At 39.0% G+C, this 23,936-nt stretch overlaps 1 long non-coding RNA gene and 1 pseudogene across 3 annotated transcripts in view; one reads left to right on the top strand and one right to left on the bottom strand.

Annotated features, from left to right (window-relative positions):
- Positions 1-23,936, bottom strand: part of LOC120093257 (uncharacterized) — a 302,254-nt gene that overhangs the window by 104,046 nt on the left and 174,272 nt on the right. The window lies entirely within an intron of this gene.
- Positions 15,873-16,671, top strand: Gemin8-ps8 (gem (nuclear organelle) associated protein 8, pseudogene 8; annotated as a pseudogene). The gene has a single exon (XR_015623483.1). The product of XR_015623483.1 is annotated as a gem (nuclear organelle) associated protein 8, pseudogene 8 (transcript).

A 23,936-nucleotide genomic window follows, 5' to 3' on the forward strand; every position in this document is an offset into this window, starting at 1 on the left:
TAAGGTCTTATCTACGTGGGTTTGATTACAAAAACTAATAAAGTATTCTCTAAATTTAAAAAAAAATAAATAGCATAAATCAAAAAAAAGTGGTCAAAACAATACAAAATTAGACATTCTGTGACTTTCACTAATGGACGTATTATTGCTTATTCTATTTATGTGACGGTGATGCTGACATAGGTAAAAATAAAACCTCTACAATAAAAAAATAAAAATAAAACATTTAAAATATGGATCACCCATTCTTACCTCCCTGTACAAAACTCAAATTCAAATGGATCAAAGACCTACACACACACACACACACACACACACACACACACACACACACACACACACACACACTGAATCAAATAGAAGAAAAAAGGGGGGAAATCTCGAACACATGGGCACAGGGGAAATTTTCCTGAACAGAATGTCAATGGCTTATGCTCTAATATCAAGAATTGACAAATGGGACCTCATAAAATTGAAAGCTTCTGCAAGGCAAAGGACACTGTCAAAGGGACAAAACAGCAACCAACAGATTTGGAGAAGATCTTTACAAATCCTACATCTGATGGATAAGATCCAATATACACAAAGAACTCAGGACATTAGACTCCAGAAAACCAAATAACACTATTAAAAAATGGGGTACAAAGATAATCAGAGAATTCTCAAATAATGAAACTTGAATGGCCAATAAGCACCAAAAGAAATGTTCACCATCCTTAGTCATTAGGGAAATGCAAATCAAAACAACCCTGAGATTCCACCTCACACCAGTCAAAATGACTATGATCAAAAACTCAGGTGACAGCAGATACTGGCAAGGATGTGGAGAAAGAGGAACACTCCTCCATCATTGGTGGGAATGGAAACTGGTACAATCATTCTGGAAATCAGTTTGGTGGTTCCTCAGAAAACTGCACATAGTACTATCTGAGGATCCACCTATATCACTCCTGGGCATATACCCAAAAAATGCTCCAACATGTAATAAGGACACATGCTCCACTATATTCATAGCAGCCATATTTATAATAGCCAGAAACTGGAAAAAGCCCAGATGACCCTTATCAGAGGAATGGATACAGAGACTATGGTACATCTACACAATGGAGCACTATTTAGCTATTAAAAATGGATTTATGGGGGTTGGGGATTTAGCTCAGTGGTAGAGTGCTTGCCTAGGAAGCACAAGGCCCTGGGTTCGGTCCCCAGCTCCAGAAAAAAAAAAAGAAAAAAATGGATTTATGAAATTCTTAAGCAAATGAATGGATCTAGAAATTATCATCAGGAGTGAGGTAACTCAGTTACAAAAGAGCACACACGGGTTTCCATCTGCACCCAGAACTGACCATGTGCCATGGCTCTCTGTACTCAGATCCCTCCAGGAGAGAGCTGGTCTTCCAGTAGTGCTGACACATAGGCTTACAGTAGGGTTAAGCCACTGTCAAAGACAACAAGACCAGCTACCACCAAAGATAACCAAATTGTGAGAGGTAAGTGCAAAAACCTAAGCAACAGAAACCAAGGCTAATAGGCACCATTAGAACCCATTTCTCCCTCTATAGCAAGTCCAAGATACTCCAACACACTGGAAAAACAAGATTCTGACTTAAAATAACATCTCATGATGATGTTAGAGGACATTAAGAATACTATAACTCCCTTAAAGAAATACAGGACAACACAGGTAAACAGGCAGAACCCCTTAAAGAGAACACACAAAAAAAAAATCTCTTAATTACACGAAACACACCAAACAGGTGAAAGAATTGAGCAAAACCATCCAGAATCAAAAAATGGAAATAGAAACAATGAAGAAATCACAAAGTGATACAATCCTGGAGATAGAAAACCTAGAAGGGATCAGAAGTCATAGATGCAAGCATTACCAACATAATACAAGAGGTAGAAGAGAGAATCTCAGAGGCAGAAAATATCATAGAAAACATTGACACAACCATCAAAGGAAATGTAAAATTCAAAAAGCTTCTAATTTAAAACATCCAGGAAATCCTGGGCACAATGAAAAGATCAAACCTAAGGATAATAGGTATAGAAAAGAGGGAAGATTCCCAACTCAAAGGAACAGAAAATATCTTCAACAAAATTATAGAAGAAAACTTTAATCTAAAGAATGGGATGCCCATAAACATACAAGAAGCCTACAGAATTCCAAATAGATTTAAACAGAAAAAATCCTCCTATCACATAATAATCACAACATCAAATGCACAAAACAAAGAAATAATATTAAAAGCAGTAAGGGAAAAAGGTCAAGTAACATATAAAGGCAGAGCAATCAGAATTACACCAGACTTCACAACAGAGACTAGGAAAGCTAGAAGACCCTGGACAGATGTCATACAAACCCTAAGAGAACACAATTGCCAGCCTAGGCTCCTATACCTGGCAAAACTCTAAACTACCATAGATGGAGAAACTAAGATATTCCACGACAAAACCAAATTCACACAGTATCTTTCCACAAATCCAGCCCTACAAAGGATAATAGATGGAAAATTCCAACACAAGGAGGGAAAGTACACACTAAAAGAAGCAAGAAAGTAATCTTTCAACTACCCCAGAAGAAGATAGCCATACAAACATAATTCCACCCTTAACAACAAAAGTATTAATGTGTGATTTTTAAAGCAATCTTCTGTGTGTGTTTTGATTAACTAATGTGACCATTATTATTCAATTATTATTGAAAACTGTATATTAATTACTGTCTGTTGTTGCATATTTGATACCTTTCTAATAATTGTTTTTATGGTTATTTGGGTTTCTTTTTTCTCTTATGTTCATGTTCCATTTCAGTGTGAAGGATGTATTCAAGTTTCTTTCATAGTGCTGTTTCAGTGGTAATGAATTATTATAATTGTGTTCATTAATGATATCTAGTCTGTCTTCTACCATTATGGGATAACTTTGTAGGGTAGAATAACTCGGATTGGCAGTTATATCTCTAAATCTTTAAAATATATCACTGTTCCCATCTTCCCTTAAGAGCATCCATGATGGAATCTGCTGTTGTTGGAATGGGGGGCCTTTCTATGACAGGGGCTTCTCTCCTGAAGCCTTCAATTTCTTCTCTTTATTACAGAAGAAATTTAAAGTAAAATATGTCAAAAACTGATTGTTTAAAAAATTAGGGTACAGAGCTAAACAAAGAATTCACAACTGAGGGGTACCAAATGGCCAAGAAGTACCTAAAGAAACATCCTTACTCATCAGGGAAATGCAAATCACCTCTACATGCCCTGCATAAACTCTATTTTACACACACACACACACACACACACACACACACACACACACACACACACACAAATATCCTGAGATTCCACATCACACCAGTCAGAATGGCTATGATCAACAACTTAGGTGACAGTAGAGGTTCTGGCAAGGATGTAGAAAAAGAGGAACACTCCCCCATTGTTGGTGGGATTGCAAGCTGGTACACTCTGGAAATCAGTCTAGGGAGTCCTTAAACAATTGGACATAGTTCTACCTGAGAACCCAGCTATACCTCGTCTGGCCATGTACCAAAAAGATGCTCCAACATGTAACAACAACACATGTTCCACTATGTTCAGAGCAGCATAATAGGCAGAAGCTGGAAAGAACCCAGATGTTCTTCAACAGAGAAATGGATACAGAAAATGTGGTATGTTTACACAATGGAGTACTTGTGTTTTTAATAGTCAGCTATTAAAAATGATTCTACATGAAATTGTTAGACAAATGGATGGAACTAGAAAATATTGTCCTAAGTGAGATAACTCAGTCACACATGGTATTCACAGGCCGGTAAGTGGATATTAGACCAGAAGTTCTGAATATCCAAGAAACAATTCACAGACCACATGAAGCTCAAAAAGGAGGAAGACCAAAATGTGGATGCTTCAGTCCTTCTTAGAAGGGTAAACAAAATACTCACTGGAGGAAATATAGGGACAAAGCATGAAGCAAAGACTGAAGGAAAAGCCATCTACGTAGAGATCCATCCCATAGGCAGCCACCAAACACAGTCACTATTGCTGATGCCAAGAAGGTCATACTGATATGGATGTCTCCTGAGAGGCTCTGCCAGAGCCTTACTGATACAGATGAAGAAGCTTGAAGCTAACCATCAGACTGAGCACAGGGACTCCAACGGAGGTATTAGATAAAAGGACTGAAGGAGCTCATAGGGATTACAACCCCATAGGAATAACTACAAAATCAACCAACCAGACCCCACAGAGCTCCCAGGGACTAAACCACCAACCAAACAGTACACATGTAGGATCTCATGGGTTCAGCCTCATATGTAGCAGAGGATGGCATTGTCTGCCATCAATAGGAGGAAAAGCCCTTGGTCCTGTGAAAGCTCATTTCCCTGTGTAGGGTGATGTCAGCGTGTTGAGGTGGGAGTGGGTGGGTAGGAGTGTAAGCATCTTCATTGAAGCAGGGGTATGGGGAGGGGGTATGGGAGAGGGGGGACTGCAAGGGGATAACATTTGAAATGCAAATACATAAAATATCCAATAAAAAATAAGAGAATACTCATGGTATGCACTCAGTGATAAGTGGACATTAGCCCAAAAGCTCAGAACACCCAAGATACAATTTACAGTTCATATGAAGCTCAAGAGAAGGAAGACCAAAGAGTGGATGCTTTAGTCCTACTTAGAAGAGGAACAAAATAATCAAGGGAAGTAGAAGATGGGAAGGACTTGGGAGGAAGAAAGGAGGAGGAGGGGGAAAGAGGGGCAGAATCAGGTATGGGAGGAGATGGAGATGTGCAGAGGGTCAGGAAATTAAACAAAGGTATGTAGCAATGGGGCATGGCAAACTGATAGTAGCAAGCAGAAAGTCTGAGATGCCAGGAAAGCCAGAGCCTCCCAGGATTTCACGGGGATGAAATTATCTGCAATACCCCACAAAGGGGAGGGAGAACCTTTTGAGGCCATATGCAGAGTCTAGGCATGGCCCGCTGCTTGAAGGATGGGGCCACCTACCCATCTCTAAAATTTTAACCCAGAGTTCCTCCTGTCTAAAGGAAATACAGGGACAAAATGTGGAGCAGAGACTGTCGGAAAGGCTATCCAGAGACTGCTCCACATGGGGATCCATCCCACATGAAGACACCAAATCCAGACACTATTGCTGATGCCAAGAAGTGTGTGCTGACAGGGGCCTGACAACAGCTGTCTTCTGAGAGACTCTGCCTGATCCTGACCAATACAGATAGGGATATTTGAAGCCAACCATTGGACTGACCACAGGGACCCCAGTGGAGGTGTGAGGGGAAGTATTGAAGGAGTTGGGGCCTTATCTGGCATCAGTGGGAGGGAGTCCCGTGAAGGCTTTATGACCCAATGTAGATGGTGAGATAGGAGTGGGTGGGTGGGAGAGGGAACACCCTCACAGAAGCAAGGTAAGGAGGGATGGCATAAGGGTTTGGCAGAGTGGAGATCGGGAAAGGGGATAACATTTAAATGTAGATAAATAAAATAGCCAATTAAAAAAGACAACAGAAAAAAAATAAAACATGGATCATGCTATTATTGCTTTTACAGTAGAGACTTGTATACTATGGCCACAAGAGCAGCATTGTGCACTCAGAATATGCCTCTAATGTTCAGAACTAAACAAACCTGACCACTTCAATTTCTGCTTAGCTTTTGATTCTTACCTTCCCCATCTTCTAAGAGAGTAAAATAACTTAAGATTCTTTAGTTTGTGAGGAGGAATACTATAAACCAATATGTGTCTTTTACCGCTTAGCTTAAATAACCCTCTTCTTATAATTTCTATGTCACAACATATTACTTTGAAATAACATTGATGTTCAATTTTAAGGTAGAGAGTCACCTTATAGATCATAAGATTTCACTTTAAAATACATTGTAAAGTTTGTATTAAAAAGAATGAATTTTATTACCATGATACGATGAGGGTTTTTTTCCTCTAATGTAACTCAAAGAATTCATTAAATTATGAAAACCTTCTAAGAAATCTTTGAAAATTTTATAAAAATTTTTATCATATTTGAATGAAACTAAAGAAGCTATGTTAACTTTATATGTTATTGTTTTAACTATGGGTTTTTATCTTTCTAAAAATGACTGTCCTAAGTTGCACTGTCACCATAAGGGAAAAATATGCTTGTGTTTTCTATCTCTTCATTTTTTCTAAGATTTAATTTTAATTTTAATGTTTATTTATCTGTTGTTATACTATGTGTGTGGTGATGGGCAGTGGGTGTGGGATTCCCACAGAAGCAAAAGAGTGTGCTGGATTCCTGGAACCAGACGTACAGGTGGTCATGAGTCACCTAATGTGTAAGCAAACCTAATTATAGTTTCACCTTATTCTCCTCCTCCCAGTTTTTCCTCAAGTCCCCTCCCCCTCTAAGTCTCTTTAGAAAAGAATAGGATTCTAAAGAGAAAAAAATGATAGATAAGAAAGTAAAATATAAGATAAAGTAAAGACCATCACATTGAAGTTGAACAAGGCAAAGCAACAGAAGACTCCAAGAGAAGTTACAGGAACCAGAGACACACTCATTCCCGCACTTGGGAGTCACATTAAAAACAGTAAACTGGGAGCCATAATAAATATACAGAAGACCTGGTGCAGACCCATGCAGGCTCTGTGCTTGCTGCTGCGTTTCAGCAAGTTCAAAATGAGTTGCTCAGTTGATTAGATCTTGTTCTCTTGACGTTCTTCATTTTCTCTGGCTCTTATACTCTTATTGTCTCCTTTCTGTGGGGATTCCCTGAGCTCTGAGGGGAGAGACATGATGGAGACAAACGATTTAGAGATGCAAGAGAAAGTTCCTGATGGTAGCTGAATAAGGCACTGATTATGAGTAAAGAAGAATAGCATTGTGAATTATTTTATCGCTACTTCTTTCTTAAGATTAACCACTGTGTCATCTCTCCAGCCCTATCTTTAGTTTTTGAAAAGAAAACTACATTAAGATATACTGAATGTGCCTATAATAATGACTGGATTCATGAGCTATAACCAAGGAAATGAGCTTGGTTCTATGTAGCTGGAGACTGGAGCCAAAAACTTCACTGCACTACAGGTGCTCGTTCAATTAGCTTGGTTTGTATGAAAAATACTGACATTTATATTTTCTAACATTTTATTGCCCTCTTCATTTCACATTCCACTAACAGATATGATTATTCATTACTTGTATAATGCATTGATCAAGTAATCAAACACCCAAGCAAGCTTATAACTTACAGACATTGAAAAAGTCTTGACACGGACTTGGACTCAGATTTTCTTCAATTATATAGATGTGTCAAAGTCAACTTGGTTTTCTCCTGTCAATAACTGATAATAAAATAACAAACGGATGGTTTGATACATGCCTTTAATACCAAAAGTCAATTAAAACAATGGCCTTAACATGAATTGTGCAGTAATTGCAATTACAATTAATATAAATATTCCTTGGTGATTGAGCTTTATAGCATTATAATCATAAAGGAGAGTGATTATGAAATTGAAAATTATAGTTACAACTAATTTTCTTTTTTGTGGATGTTACTGTCAGTAACATTGTCATTAAATCTTGACATGATTGATAAATGGAATAATCTTCATAGGAGAAAAATAGTGTGTACCTTTAAGTCCTTGGTGTTAAACTTTATAAATAGCTTTCAATAGAACTTCCACACAGAACAACCCAAATACAGTTTCCACAAAGAACAACTATGAAATTCACATCACTCCAAAACTACTATAATTATTTCTCTTATTTTTGAGATTGTAAAATAAGTACATCACTTCTCCTTCCCTTTACTCTTTCCTTAATCCCAGGTGCCTCTCTTTGCTCTTCTTCAAAAACTGTTGTTTAGTGCAGAAAGTAAGTTTCAGATCACTATGCAATGGACCAAGTAAGAGTCTTTCATTTAAATAGTGACTGAGACCAGGCTTTTTTCCCAAAACGTTATCAACTTGAAAATTTAAGTGTATAACACTTATAAAGGTAAAAGCCATAGAAACCACAATGGCACCAGTCTCAGATGCAGGTCACGGAAGCTTTACCACCAGTTGTTTTGATTGTTCATATGGTGAATGGGAAGTCCTGAATGTGTTGCCAAGGCAGGCATGACTGTTGAGCAGGTTAGGGAATGATTACCTTTGACTCCTTCCCATCACATTAAGATTTAACTTTGTACTTCTAACTCTAATCCCTAATAGGATCTGCACCAAAATCTCTTTTAAATGTCCCTCTCTTCTCCATCTCATTGAGAAACCAACTGACCTGTCTTTTTATTCCTTGAAGATACCTTGCTCTTTTTGCTTCATCCTGAAGGCTGGCATTCTATGTTGTCAGACCTTTATTTACCTGGCCTTGTCTCCATGTTCAACACAACAAAAACATTCCCTTAGCCAAAGCTCAATGAAAAGACACGAACCTGTCCAGAATAAGTTTGTTTTGAATTTGTCATTACCTGACTTTATAAGTTGCTTCTACCATGATGCTGTGATATCTGACAAAGGCAATCTAAGGGAGAAAGGCTGCTTACTTACTTACTTACTTACTTACTTACTTACTTACTTACTTACTTTCTTACTTACTCACATTACCAAAGATGGGAGATATAATGGAAAGAGCAGGAGGGTGGCACTCATGCTAAGGAAGAAGAAGGAAATGATTGTACACTGCTACACAGTTCCTCTTCTCCACTCACTACTAGGTAAGATCCCAGGCAGCAAAAGGTGCCACAGTGCAGAATATGTTGTTTCAAATTAGATTCATGGTATAGATCATTTCCTTAAAACAGAAAGGTTTTGTGTTTTGATGTACTGAAATCCACTTATTAATTAGTGGGAAGACAATGGCCTGCAAGCACCCTTACTTACAGGTTCATCTCCCAGGTAATTCTAGGTGCTGTCTTACTGACAAAGAACACTACCACACTAAGTGACAGTGAACCCGCCACACTAGAATCACCTAAGTTCAATGACATATTCTTTTTAACAAAGGTGAGGATTTTAAAGCAAGTATTTTTCATGTCTTTCCACTACTCCATTCACCACACCTACAAAAGACAGATTATAGATTCATGATTGAGAATGTGAAACAGTAAATGGAAAGCTTCCAAGATATGTGATGTTTCTTGAACCTGGAGTTGAAGAAGGATCACAGCACTAAGGTGAATGCTTTAATTAGTGATCTGTACGGTAAGTATGAGTGAATGCTTTACTCACTCTTAATGCAAATTTTACTAAATATATTTAATAATTCAACAGTAACCAAATGAGATGCATTCTTCTTTTTAGGTTCCCTATGTACTGTGCCAGACAGACCAGAGAAGTCTCGGTTCACATGCATACGAATACATTCTTGGCTTCTCCATGGGATACGTTATTTTTCTTCAGCCTTGCTGCTTTTCTCTGGACTGTATTTTTCTCAAAGGATCTTCACAACTCTTCCTGTCTTGGACAAAGCTTCTGCCAAGTCACTGAGTGGAACATCACAGGCACAGGTTGGTCTGTGCCAAGTCACGGTAGTGCATGCCTAATGCATCCCTACCATGTCCTTGGCACTTATTGTGGGCCAAACCACTCAGTGTTCCAGAAGAAGACAAAAATATTCAACCCACTCCTGAGGGTACTCATATGTTGCCTACTTCTAAAGCACAATTTTCAGGACTCTAACTATTGCTCAGTATTTTTTATTGCTTGGTTAGATTGTTCAGGTCATAATAGCATGGATTTTAAAATATGTTAACTCTTTTGAGCTTTGTTTATATGTTTTCTCTTTGAATGATTAATATTTAAATCAATGAAGGCAGTTCCAGATGACACTGTCATGTGAGGGAGCTACCATGTTATGCCCAGAATCCTGTCTACTCTCTGCTGTTGACATTGTTCAAAACTACATTTGTTTGTTGATTGTTTCTTTTCCATTGAGCCTCAGTCAAGCAGCCTCCATGCAGTACCTCACACTCTAGAACTCAGCTATTCTTAGCTCCTCAGACACAGGATAGTTATAAATGATACAGTGCAGATTATGTTATTTCAAATTAGTTTATGGTATATTGAAATAGATCATTTCCTTAAAGAAGAAAGGTGTTGTGTTTTGATTTACTGAAATCCACTTAATATTTATTAGAGGCAAATTATAGACATTCATTTATAGCAGTTCCCGGTCTTTAGAAATATTTAGAAATAAACACCCAATCAATAGACAAATACAAAAATAATCAAGACAAAGTTAATTAAATTAAAAAAAAACTACATAGAATAAGTCAAAGGTTTATTCTACTTAAGATGGATCCTATTCTTGAGATGGGAGTTGGAAAGTACTTTTGAAGAGTGAAATTTGCTTTGAAGAAGTCAGAAGACACTAAGTTCTCTCCTACAATGTGAATTCGAGGTTCATATTTAGGTGGTTAGCTTTGGTAAGAAGGGCCTTTATGTACTGAGTCATTTTACCTTCCCAAAATATTCTAGAAAGAAGAACAGGATCAGGCATGTTGGGGCAGGGGGACAAGCAGAATGAAGGGAACTATGCAACCTCAGAAGGGGGGAGGTGGGGAGACCCTCTAGAAAGTACCAGAGATGAGGGAGGTGAGAGACTCTCAGGATTCAAAAGAAGGGACCTTAGATGAAATGCCCTACAATGGAGAGAGGGCATTCAAAGAGTCTACCTCTAATAGACAGGATCTCAACAGGAGTAATGGTGTTACCAATCCACAGCCAAAATTTCTGACTCAGAAGTGTTCCTGTCTAAAAGAACTACAGTGATAAAAATGAAGAAACTCAAAGAAAGACAGTTCAATGACCAGCCCAAATGTGCATCCATCTCATGGGGATATACCAAGGCCTGACACTATCACTGATGCTGTGGTGTGCTGGCAGACAGGAGCCTATCATGGCTGTCCTCTGAGGGACCCAACCAGCAACTGACTGAGAGAGATGCAGATCCTTACACCTAACCATAGCACTGAAGTTGGGGACCCTTATGGTTGAATTAGGAAGAATTGGAAGAAGAGGGGGACCCCATAGGAAGGTCAGCAACCTTGACTACCCTGGACCCCTGGGAGCACCCAGATATTGAGCCATTAACCAGGCAGCATATACAAGCTAATCAGAGACCCCCAGCACATAGATAGCAGAGAATTGACTGGTTTGGGTCAGTGAAAGAAGATGCACAATCCTAGAAATACTTGAGGCTGCAGGAGTGGGGGAGGCCTGGGGGTGCGGGAGGATCCTCTTGGAGACAGGGGTGGAAGGAAGAATGGGATAAGGAAATGTAGGAGTGCATACTAGGATGGGGTAACAGCTGGATTGCAAATAGATTAAAATAATATAATTATTACAATTATAATAATAACAAAAGAAACAACTTGCATGTGTGGACGACCTTAAAAGAATTAAAATACAATAATATCCAAAAGGAAACCAACAAACAAACCAAACAGCTGTGTATGACTGTGAAAAAAAGACAACTTTGTTATATATATTTGTTATATATATACTTAATAAGAATGGCTGCACAGTAGAGTTGTAGACTTGAATGTTCTATCACCATTTGAAGGTGTGACCTTGTTGAATGATGTGTGTCACTTGGGGTGGGCTTTGAGTTTTTAATATACACAGGCCCAGCACCTCTCTCTCTTCCTGTTACCTGTGGATCTAGATGTAGAACTCTCAGCTCCTTTCCACCATCATGTCTCCCTGTGTGCCACCATTCTTCCTTCCATGCTGAAAATGGACTCTAAAATTGTGAATGAACCTCAGTTAAATGGTTTTGCTTATAACAGTTTCATATATGGTGTCTCTTCACCGCAATAGAATGGTGGCTAAGGTAGTTTCCAAATAGAAGTTCATTTTAGGTTCCTGTTCTAGGCATAGTTCAATACAAATTTAACTTTCCAAAGTGTATTTATTGAATTGTTCCAGTCCCAGAAGGATTTTTCCATCTGGCTACGAATCCTGATTGTAAATATAACAGAATTGTTTTAAATTAGACCTCAATGAACTCTCTAGCGTCCAGTGTTGAAACCCGTAGTTGTCTGTGTTATTCATTGACAAAAGCAGACACATCTTCTACTTCTTAACGCACAGTTTTCTATGAACTCTAAAACAATGATTTTTTTAGGGGAAGCTGAAGATAATTTTAAATCCCCAGGGCATGCTAGACAAATCCTTGAGACAGGTCAAACTGTCTTAAGGGAAGGTAGGAAAGGTACGCTATTCAGATCTGGCAGCTAGAGGCCAGAGACGGCACTATGCACTGAAGAGCACAGAGCAGTTCCTTAAGCCTGAGTTCTAATTCAAAATCAAGTGACCCAATTGGTTAGCAAAGATTCTAATTCAAATCGCAATACTCTTGCATTTTCTAATTGCTATAGAAGAACACACACACACACACACACACACACACACACACACACACACACACACACACACGCACACACACGAAATCATTCATGGTTATGCCAGGCTAGCTAGAAACACAATTTTTCCATTCAGAATACTAGAAGAATGGTTAATGCAAAATGATGTCTTTGAAATTACCTCCAAGTCTATGTTGATCTTCAATCTCAATTTTTAAAGTGTCAGATCTTTGTGTGATGATGAATATGATTCCTGCAGCAAATGCAAAGTATATGCAAGTACAGGGATAGATTATTTTCTATCCATGGTGTCTGAGAATGGTCTTGACTCTTAATTTCAGTGTTAAGTTTAGATGACAGAAAACCCAAGTATACTCTAATTTATAAAGACTTGACCTTGAACTTTCTTCAAATTATTCCTCATGTGATGTGTTTCTATACTTATCTGGAAGTCAAACTTAGTGACCTCTCATTCCTGCATGATTAGAAGTAAATTTGATAAAAGCTTATATGAATATTATTACATTCAAATTTCATACTATAATTAAAATGTAATGTAACATTTATATTTCTCCAAATCACCATAAAACCTTAGCTCAAAAATGATTCTATGCTATTTCTTTTCAAGTAAGAATAAAAGCAGTCTTTTTGCTGGGAACCAAATAAACATGGGAATATTCAAGTTTATAGATTTGTTAATATTTGTATATAAGTGAAGTAATGTAAAAATATTTGACAAAAACTATGAATTACTGTATAACTGATCCTTTCAGTTTAATTTCTTTGAAGTTAACTAAAGATAAATATTTGTTTTCTCTTTCTTTTTATGGAATTGAAACTCAATCATATTATGTAGCACATTATATAGTGCTTTCTATGTGTAGGATGAAAATAACAAGTTGAAAGCTTTAATGCTTATTATCATTATTATTATTGTTGTTATTATTATTTTATCGTAATCATTTCTTTTTAAAATAATGCTTGTCTAAAATAAATACTGGATTTTTGTTGAAAATAAAACCTTGGTTTAGATTAGATAGATAGATAGATAGATAGATTATATATATATAATTAATATTTGAAGATTGAGATTCTGAAGATTTTGACAGTTTCTACTACAGGTCTTTAATAGCTAAATTAATTTCAGTGAAGTCATGCTGTTGTTTGATGACTGAGGATCACAGAAAATCAAGAAAAAACACAGATTTCATACATTTTTTATATACAGAGATATCCATTCAAGGAAAAGACCCTGTGCTGATAAATCTAACCATTGTAAGTTGGATCATCTGATTGGTTAGGAACATTTTCTATCTTCTACACTGTCATCATTGATGGTCTTAATTAATTTTCTGCCATACTCTCATCAAGTAATTTTATCCTTCTACTGAATAGATGGTGTGATTATTTCTAATTCAATGAACTACATTATAGTATTGACCTGTGATCAATTATTTATTGTGGATATGTGCTTTTTACTGCATCTTAAATACTGTTGCTTCTACATTTGCAAGGATATTTTCTTTTCTTGCTTGCTTCTTCTTTTTCTAACTCACATGTTTTTTGGATACTTTATGTATTTACATTTCAAATGCTATCCCCTTTCCTGGTTTCCCCTCTGAAGCCCCTCTCCCTCATCCCTCCTCCGCCTGCTTCTACAAGGATGCTCCCTCTCATACCCACCCCCTCCAAATTCACTGCCCTGACATTCTCCTACACTAGGGAATTGAGCCTTCAAAGGACAAAGGTCTTCTCTTCCTATTGATGCCAGACAATGCTGTCCTCTGTTACATATGTAGCTGGAGCCAGGTGTCCATCCATGTGTACTCTTTGGTTGGTGGTTTAGTCCCTGGAAACTTTGGGGGGTCTGGTTGGTTGATGTTGCTTTTCCTATTGGGTTGAAAACCTCTTCAGCTCTTTAAATTCTTTTCCTAACTTCTTCAATGGAGTCCCTATGCTCAGTCCATAGGTTAGCTGCAAGAATACTCATATGTATCAGTAAGGCTCTGGCAGAGTCTCTCAGAAGACATCCATATAAGGCTCCTGTCAGCAAGCACTTTTTTGGCTTTTTGATGAAACCTACTTGATCATGGTGGATGATCATTTTGATGTGTTCTTGGATTCAGTTTGCAAGAATTTTATTGAGTATTTTTGTGTTGATATTCATAAGGGAAATTGGTCTGAAGTTCTCTTTTTTGGTTGGGTCTTTGTGTTGTTTAGGTATAAATGTTGTGGCTTCATAGAAGGAACTGAGTAGTACTTCTTCTGTTTCTATTTCATGGAATAGTTTGGACATATTGGTATTAGGTCTTCTATGAAGGTCTGATAGAATTCTGCACTAAACCCATCTAGTCCTGGGCTTTTTGGTTGGGAAACTTTTAGTAACCGCTTTTTTAGGAGTTGTGGAACTATTTAGGCGGTTTATCTGATCCTGATTTAACTTTGGTCCCTGGTATCTGTCTGGAAATTTGACCATTTCATCCAGATTTTCTAGTTTGTTGAATATAGGCTTTTGTAGTAGGATCTGATGATTTTTTAAATTTCCTCAGATTCTGTTATTATGTCTTTGTTTTCATTTCTGATTTTTTAAATTTGTATACACTCTTTGTGCTGTCTGGTTAGTCTGGCTAAGAGTCTATCTATCTTGTTGATTTTCTCAAAGAACCAGCTCCTGGTTTTGTTGATTCTTTGTATAGTTCTTTTTGTTTCTACTTGGTTGACTTCAGCCCTGAGTCTGATTATTTTCTGCCTTTTGGGTGTATTTGCTTTTCTTTGTTCTAGAGCTTTCAGGTGTGCTGTCAAGCTGCCAGTGTATGCTCTCTCCAGTTTCTTTTAGGAGGCACTCAGAGCTATGAGTTTTCCTCCTAACACTGCTTTCATTGTGTCCCCTAAGTTTGGGTATGTTGTGCCTTCATTTTCATTGAATTCTAAAAGGTCTTACTTTCTTTCTATATTTCTTCCTTGACTAAGTTATCACTAAGTAGAGCATTGTTCAGCTTCCATATGTATATGGGCTTTCTTTTATTTTTATTGTTATTGAAGACCAGCCTTTGTCCATGGTGATATAATAGGATGCATGGGATTATTTCAATCTTCTTGTATCTGTTGAGGCCTGTTTTGTGACCGATTATGTGGTCAGTTTGGGAGAAGGTACCATGAGGTGCTGAGAGGAAGGTCTATTCTTTTGTTTTAGGATGAATGTTCCATAGATATCTGTTAAATTCATTTGGTTCTAGAGTCTGGAGTTTCCTCAGAAAATTGGGCATAGTACTACTTGAGGACCCAGCTATATCACTCCTTGGTATATACTCAAAAGATGCTCCAACATATAGTGGACACATGTCCCACTATGTTTGCAGCAGCCTTATGTATAACAAGCAGAAGGTGGAAAGAACCAAGATGTCCATCAAGAGAGGAATGGTACATTGACCCAATGGAGTAGTATTCAGCTATTAAAAACAATGACTACTACTCCGCCCCTTTTCCCTCCTCACCAGGAGAACTATATCCGTTGTTACCCACCGCCTGAGATCTGCAAGCCGCGTGCCCACGAGTTCCCACTTGGACTTTTGCAATCAGAGGTAACAGCAATGGCCTCAAAATGGAGGGCTACTACATCTTGGTATTCTCACCCAGTATATGCAAGATACTGGCAACATTATTACCATGCAATGCTCTGGATGCAGAGCCACCAGAATGCTTACAGAAAGTTCAGGGATTCCTATTTCACTTCCCCATGGTTCTTCCCTCATGGAGTTCAACCCTGGAGCTCCTTTGCTTATGAGACTGGACATCCTTGGAACTCTCAAGGTCAGAACAGGGAGTGGCAGGAGTCTCCCTACAGTGTTTCCCATCCCAAAGCCCCGAGCAGCCTCTGTATAACAGCCATCGAAGCCGGGCATCCGCAAGAGAAGATGAAAAAGCCCTGTGTGAAGTGGCAGAGCTGGAGTCGGATTCGGATGACGAAGTCGAGTGTGACCTGAGCAATATGGAGATCACTGAGTAGCTCCGCCAGTACTTCGCACAGACCGAGAGGCACAGAGAAGAGCGATGGCCACAGCAGCAGCTGGACGAGGAACGTCTGAATGACTATGTGAATGCAGACCATGACCTGTACTTCAACCACCACAGGTCAGTGGAACCCCCATCTGAGAAGCCCTGGGAGCGGCGCCAAGCAGAGATGAAGCGCTTATATGGAAACAGTGCTCCCAAGATCTTGGCCATGGAGGCTGCTGTTCAGCTGAGCTTTGACAAGCACCGTGACAGAAAGCAGCCGAAGTACTGGCCCGTCATCCCCCTGAAGTTCTGAGGCCTGGGCACTGGGCCCCTAGACAATGCCTCACAGTTCCTAGCCTCTCCCTCTTCATCTCTGATGGACATTTTCAGAGAAAGAGGCCTGTATGCCAACATGGCGGACACAGTCTGTCAGCCACTTATAGTTCTGTCAGCAGGAGACATACTGTTGCCAACACAAGGAATATTCACTTGACATGCGTATTGCACTGGCCTTCGGTTTTCTCTGTAATAGTCCAGTTCATTGAAATTATTGCCTAGAGATACTGCCTATTGCTTTGCATTTTTAATTTCCTCCTTTAAACTATCCAGAATGTAATAAAAGCCACAGGCCACATGTCATTCATTCCTATATTTTATGATCAGTTTTCATGCAGCCCATGCTAGCTAGAAACTCTTAAATCCTCCTGCTTCCGCCTCCCAAATGCTAGCTTACAAGTTTGCAACACATATACACAAACACACACAAACACACCCACACATACACACACACACACACACACACACACACACAGTGGGCTTCTGTCCACATATTTTCTCTAACTGTAACTCTTTGGACGCCTCTGAAAATGATGCAAACTACAGTTAGACAAGTAGCACTTGTTACTCAATGAGATGTCAGCCCACATGCTCTATAAAAGACCTGAGTGTAAAAAAAGACTCTGGACTTGGCAGGTCATTTTGTCTGTGTCATAACTGCCTCGCCCCACTGTCTTCATAGCATAAAAAACAGCCACAATTACTGAATAAACAAATGAATGTTACTGTATTTCAATAAAACTTTATTTGTAAAAAAAAAACAAAAAAAATGACTACATGCAATTCATAGGCAAATTGATGGAACTACAAAATATCACACTAAGTGAGGTAACCCAATCACAAAAAATCATACATGGTATGTACTTACTGATAAGTGGCTATTAGCCCAAAAGCTCAGATTATTCAACATAAAATTCACAGACCACATGAAGTTCAAGAAGAAGGATGACTGAAGTGCAGATGCTTTAGTCCTCTAAGAAAGGGCAACAAAACTATTCACAGAATGAAATACGGAGACAAAGTTTGGAGCAAAGACTGAAGGAAAGGCCATCCAGAGACTGCCCACTCCTGAGGATCCAGCCCACATACATACAGCCACCAAACCCAGATAATATTGCTGATGCCAAGAAGTGCAAGCTGATAGGAGCTTGATATAGCTGTCTCTTGAGAGGCTCTGCCAGAGAATGACAAACCCAGAGGCAGATGTTTGCAGCCAATCATCGAACTGAGAATGGGTTCCCCATTAGAGGAGTTAAAGAAAGGACTGAAAGAGCTGAAGGGGTTTTCAACACCATAAGAACAACAATATCAAACAACCAGAGCTCCCAGGAACTAAATCATCATCCAAAGAATATGCATGGACAGACCCATGGCTCTAGCTTCATATGGCGCAAAGGATGGCCTTGTTGGGCATCAATAGGTTGAGAGGCCCTTGATCCTGCCAAGGCTCAATGCCCCAGTGTAGGGAAATGTCAGGAAAGGGAGGCAGGAAAGGGTGGGTGGGGGAAAACCTCATAGAAGCAGGGTTTGGGCTGAGAAAGGGGACTTATGGATGGGAATCAGGGAAAGGGGATAACATTTGAAATGCAAATAATAAAATATCCAATAAAAATAAAAAAGAAAGACAAATATGACACATATTCTCATTTCTTTTTCTCTAGATAGCAATAATTAATAAATAAACAGATGGAGAAACAGAGACAGAGAGAGACAGAGTTAAGAGACTGAGATCTTAAGAATGAGAAGAAAAGGAGGGTGATGGAATAATATGTGATATGAAAACAAAAGAAAAATTGTGGGTGGTGGTCCATGAAATAAGGCAGGAGCAAATGATCAGGAACAATATCAGAACAATTTATAATGACACATATATGTAAAATGCCATAATGAGAACAATTGTTTTCAGTGCCAAACTCAAAATTGAATAAAAGACTACATACCTATAGTCAATAATATACTAATTAAAACAAACAAGATATTTTTGATCAAAATAGGAATGATATAATGTATTTCACTTTGTCTATTAAATATCTTGCACAGTTTTATTAGAGTTAATAAAAGAAAGGAAGGAATTAAAGGGATACAAATAGGAAAGCAAAAAGTAAGCATCCTTTCACTGATACATGTACTGATCCTAAATTTATGAGACACTAAATGCCCCTCTAGAAAACTCTTAAAATTAGTAAAATAGCAAAATAGTAGCATACAAAAATCAATAGACCTGATCAATAGCCTGTATACTAGTAATAAAGAAAACAGGAAATACAGTCTTTGAAATATACAGAAATAAACCCAAGGAAGGGAACAAACCTTTCAATGAAAAACTTAAAGCACTGGAGAAAGTTACAGAAGATATTAGTGGAATGAAAAACGTCCCATGAATAGGACCAACAAAGAAACACAGTGAAAATTTTTCTTTACCAAAGGCAATATTTGGAATGAAGGCAGCACCATCAAAATTCAAATGATATTTTTCATAGAAACAGAAAACACAGAACTGAAACTCGTGAGATACAAAAGAGGTCCTCAATATCAAAAGCAATCCTCGGAAAAAAGAGAAATCAAAAATCACTCTGTGTGATTTCCAGTAATACTATAGAACCATAGTAACAAAACCAGCATGGTCTGGGCACAGAGAGAAAGAAAGAAAGAAAGAAAGAAAGAAAGAAAGAAAGAAAGAAAGAAAGAAAGAAAGAAAGAAAGAAAGAAAGAAAGAAAGAAAGGAGGAAGAGAGGAGAGAGAGAGAGAGAGAGACGGAGGGATAGAGGGACGGAGGGACAGAGGGAGGGAAAGGAAGGGAAGGAGGGACAATGTATGGAGGGAGAGATAGGAAGGGAAAGAGGGAGGGAGAAAGGGAGGGAGGGACAGAGGGACAGAAGGATGGAGGGATGGATGGACAGAGGAGAGGAGGAAAACAGAGGGAGGGAGGGATGGAAGGATGGAGGGAGGGGAAGGAAGGGAGGGAGGGACAGAGGGATGAAGGGATGGATGGAGGGAGGGAGGGAGAGAAAGGAAGGGGGAAGGGAGAGATGAATGTTATACAAATTTCTAGAATAAAATGGCAGACTCAAGTAATACTGGCCATCTGGAATCTGACAAAAAATACTAAAAGACATACACTGGAGGTGATAGAAAGATGGATTACTGGTTAAGAACACTGATTGTGCTTGCAGAAGACCCAAATTTGAGTCCCAGCACCTACATTACAGCTTGTCATTGTTGGACACTTCAGCTCCATGGATCTGATGCCTTCTTCTGACCTCCATGGTACACAGACTATGCATTTAAGCAAAGATACGTATACATATTAAATAAAACAAAATAAATCTAAGCAAAAATATTGAAGAAAAGATAGCTTCTTTAACAATTAGTACTGAGGAAATCTCATATCCACATGTAGAAGAACAAAACTACATCTTGTTCTCCTACTCTACAAATCTCAAATCAAAACTACCCAAGGAGACCTCATTATAATCTTACTAAAACCAATCTAAAGATTCAATGCAATCCCCATCAAAATTTCAACTCAATTCTTCACAGAAATAGGAAGAGCAATTCTCAACTTCATATAGAAACTTCCGTTTTTTAATTGAATTTTTTATTTACATTTCAAATGTCATCACCTTTTTCTGGTTTCCCAAACAATTCCCCATCCCTCTTCTTCTATGAGGGTGTTCCCCGACCCATCGACCCACCCCTTCCTATCCTCCTGCCCTGACATTTCTCTAAACTGGGGCATTGAGCCTTGGCAGAACCAAGGCCTTCTCCTCCCATTGGTTCCCAACAAGGTATCCTTTGCTACATATGGAGCTGAAGCCATGGGTCTGTCCATGTATAATCTTTTGATGGTGGTTTAGTCCCTGGGAGCTCTGGTTGGTTGGTATTGTTGTTCTTATGGAGTTGCAATCCCTTCAGCTCCTTCAATCGGGGACCCCGTCCTGAGTTCAAGGGTTGGCTGAGAGTGTCTGCCTCTGTATTTGTCATGCTCATACGGAAACTTTGAAATTGGTAAATTATACTTCAGTATATAAGTAAGTAAGAAAACATAAGTTAAAAAAAACACTTCAATATATAAATATAGATAAGGACTTCAATGACCTCATACATAAACCCAAGTATTAACAAATGAAATTAAACACCTTTTTTCACACAAATGAAATGATACCCTCAAAAAATACTATAAAATATTTACTAGTTATGCAACAAACATGATTAATATCTAGAATTTAAAAAGGACTCAAATGCTCAGGCGACCAAATTATCTAATTAATAAACACAGTGTTCAAAGGAAGAAGTAAAAATGGTCAATAAGACTTGAAGAAGAGACAGCAGCTCTCTGCTCCCAAACCCCGTGGGAGAGAGACCTCACCGCCTGGTCAAGTGGGCACTCCTGAGGCTGCAGAGCGGAGGAGACCGCCAACACTGCCCACCCCTGCCCACATCCCTGGCCCAAGAGGCAACTGTATAAGGCCTCTGGGCTCCCGTAGGGGAGGGCCCAGGAGCGGCGGGACCCCTGCGCCTGAGACACCGCCAGAACCTGAAGGAAACAGACCAGATAGACAGTTCTCTGCACCCAAGTCTCGTGGGAGGGAGAGCTAAACCTTCAGAGAGGCAGACACGCCTGGGGGACCAGAAGAGACTGCACTCTGCGCACATCCAGACACCAGAGGAAAACACCGAACGCAGTCTGGAGCCCTGGTGCACGGAGGCTCCCGGAGAGAGCAGCGCAGATCTTCCCGGTTGCTGCCACCTCGGAGAGGACTTGTGCAGTGCCCCACGAGCAAACTTGGGCCTTGGGACCACAGGTAGGACCAACTTTTCCCCTGCAAGAAACCTGCCTGGTGAACTCAAGACACAGGCCCACAGGAACAGCTGAAGACCTGTAGAGAGGAAAAACTACACGCCCGAAAGCAGAACACTCTGTCCCCATAACTGGCTGAAAGAAAACAGGAAAACAGGTCTACAGCACTCCTGACACACAGGCTTACAGGACAGTCTAGCCACTGTCAGAAATAGCAGAACAAAGTAACACTAGACATAATCTGATGGCGAGAGGCAAGCGCAGGAACCCAAGCAACAGAAACCAAGACTACATGGCATCAACGGAGCCCAATTCTCCCACCAAAATAAACATGGAATATCCAAACACACCAGAAAAGCAAGATCTAGTTTCAAAATTGTATTTGATCATGATGCTGGAGGACTTCAAGAAAGATGTGGAGAACTCCCTTAGAGAACAAGTAGAAGCCTACAGAGAGGAATCGCAAAAATGCCTGAAAGAATTCCAGGAAAACATAAATAAACAAGTAGAAACCCATAGAGAGGAGACACAAAAATCCCTGAAAGAATTCCAGGAAAACACAATCAAACAGTTGAAGGAATTAAAAATGGAAATAGAAGCAATCAAGAAAGAACACATGGAAACAACCCTGGACATAGAAAATCAAAAGAAAAGACAAGGAGCTGTAGATACAAGCTTCACCAACAGAATACAAGAGATGGAAGAGAGAATCTCGGGAGCAGAAGATTCCATTGAAATCACTGACTCAACTGTCAAAGATAATGTAAAGCAGAATAAGCTACTGGTCCAAAACATACAGGAAATCCAGGACTCAATGAGAAGATCAAACCTAAGGATAATAGGCATAGAAGAGAGTGAAGACTCCCAGCTCAAAGGACCAGTAAATATCTTCAACAAAATCATAGAAGAAAACTTCCCTAACCTAAAAAAAGAGATACCCATAGGCATACAAGAAGCCTACAGAACTCCAAATAGATTGGACCAGAAAAGAAACACCTCCCGTCACATAATAGTCAAAACACCAAACGCACAAAATAAAGAAAGAATATTAAAAGCAGTAAGGGAAAAAGGTCAAGTAACATATAAAGGCAGACCTATCAGAATCACACCAGACTTTTTGCCAGAAACTATGAAGGCGAGAAGATCCTGGACAGATGTCATACAGACCCTAAGAGAACACAAATGCCAGCCCAGGTTACTGTATCCTGCAAAACTCTCAATTAACATAGATGGAGAAACCAAGATATTCCATGACAAAACCAAATTTACACAATATCTTTCTACAAATCCAGCACTACAAAGGATAATAAATGGTAAAGCCCAACATAAGGAGGCAAGCTATACCCTAGAAGAAGCAAGAAACTAATCGTCTTGGCAACAAAACAAAGAGAAGAAAAGCACACAAACATAACCTCACATCCAAATATGAATATAACAGGAAGCAATAATCACTATTCCTTAATATCTCTCAAAATCAATGGCCTCAACTCCCCAATAAAAAGACATAGATTAACAAACTGGATACGCAACGAGGACCCTGCATTCTGCTGCCTACAGGAAACACACCTCAGAGACAAAGACAGACACTACCTCAGAGTGAAAGGCTGGAAAACAACTTTCCAAGCAAAGGGTCAGAAGAAGCAAGCTGGAGTAGCCATTCTAATATCAAATAAAATCAATTTTCAATTAAAAGTCATCAAAAAAGATAAGGAAGGACACTTCATATTCATCAAAGGAAAAATCCACCAAGATGAACTCTCAATCCTCATCTTCGGTTGGTTTATATACATGTGTGCAATTTCTAGGCTTGAAAGTAAAATGATGCTATCTGGTGCTGGATAGAGGAGCCTTATTTTCTATTATGGCAGCTTGCTATTTTTTAACATGGTGATTTGGTTGAACACAATAAAGTACAGTAGTAACTGAAAAAAAAAAAAACAATCCTGAGATTTCACCTGACACCAGTCAGAATGTCTAAGATCAAAAACTCAGGTGACAACAAATGCTGGCGAGGATGTGGAGAAAGAGGAACACTCCTCCATTGTTGGTGGGATTGCAGACTGGTAAAACCATTCTGGAAATCAGTCTGGAGGTTCCTCAGAAAATTGGACATTGAACTACCTGAGGATCCAGCTATACCTCTCTTGGGCGTATACCCACAAGATGCCCCAACATATAAAAAAGACACGTGCTCCACTATGTTCATAGCAGCCTTATTTATAATAGCCAGAAGCTGGAAAGAACCCAGATGCCCTTCAACAGAGGAATGGATACAGAAAATGTGGTACATCTACACAATGGAATATTACTCAGCTATCAAAAACAATGACTTTATGAAATTCGTAGGCAAATGGTTGGAACTGGAAAATATCATCCTGAGTGAGGTAACCCAATCACAGAAGAACACACTTGGTATGCACTCATTGATGAGTGGGTATTAG

Source organism: Rattus norvegicus, chromosome 6, assembly GCF_021556685.1.
Source record: "Rattus norvegicus strain SHRSP/BbbUtx chromosome 6, alternate assembly SHRSP_T2T, whole genome shotgun sequence".
Taxonomy (NCBI): domain Eukaryota; kingdom Metazoa; phylum Chordata; class Mammalia; order Rodentia; family Muridae; genus Rattus; species Rattus norvegicus.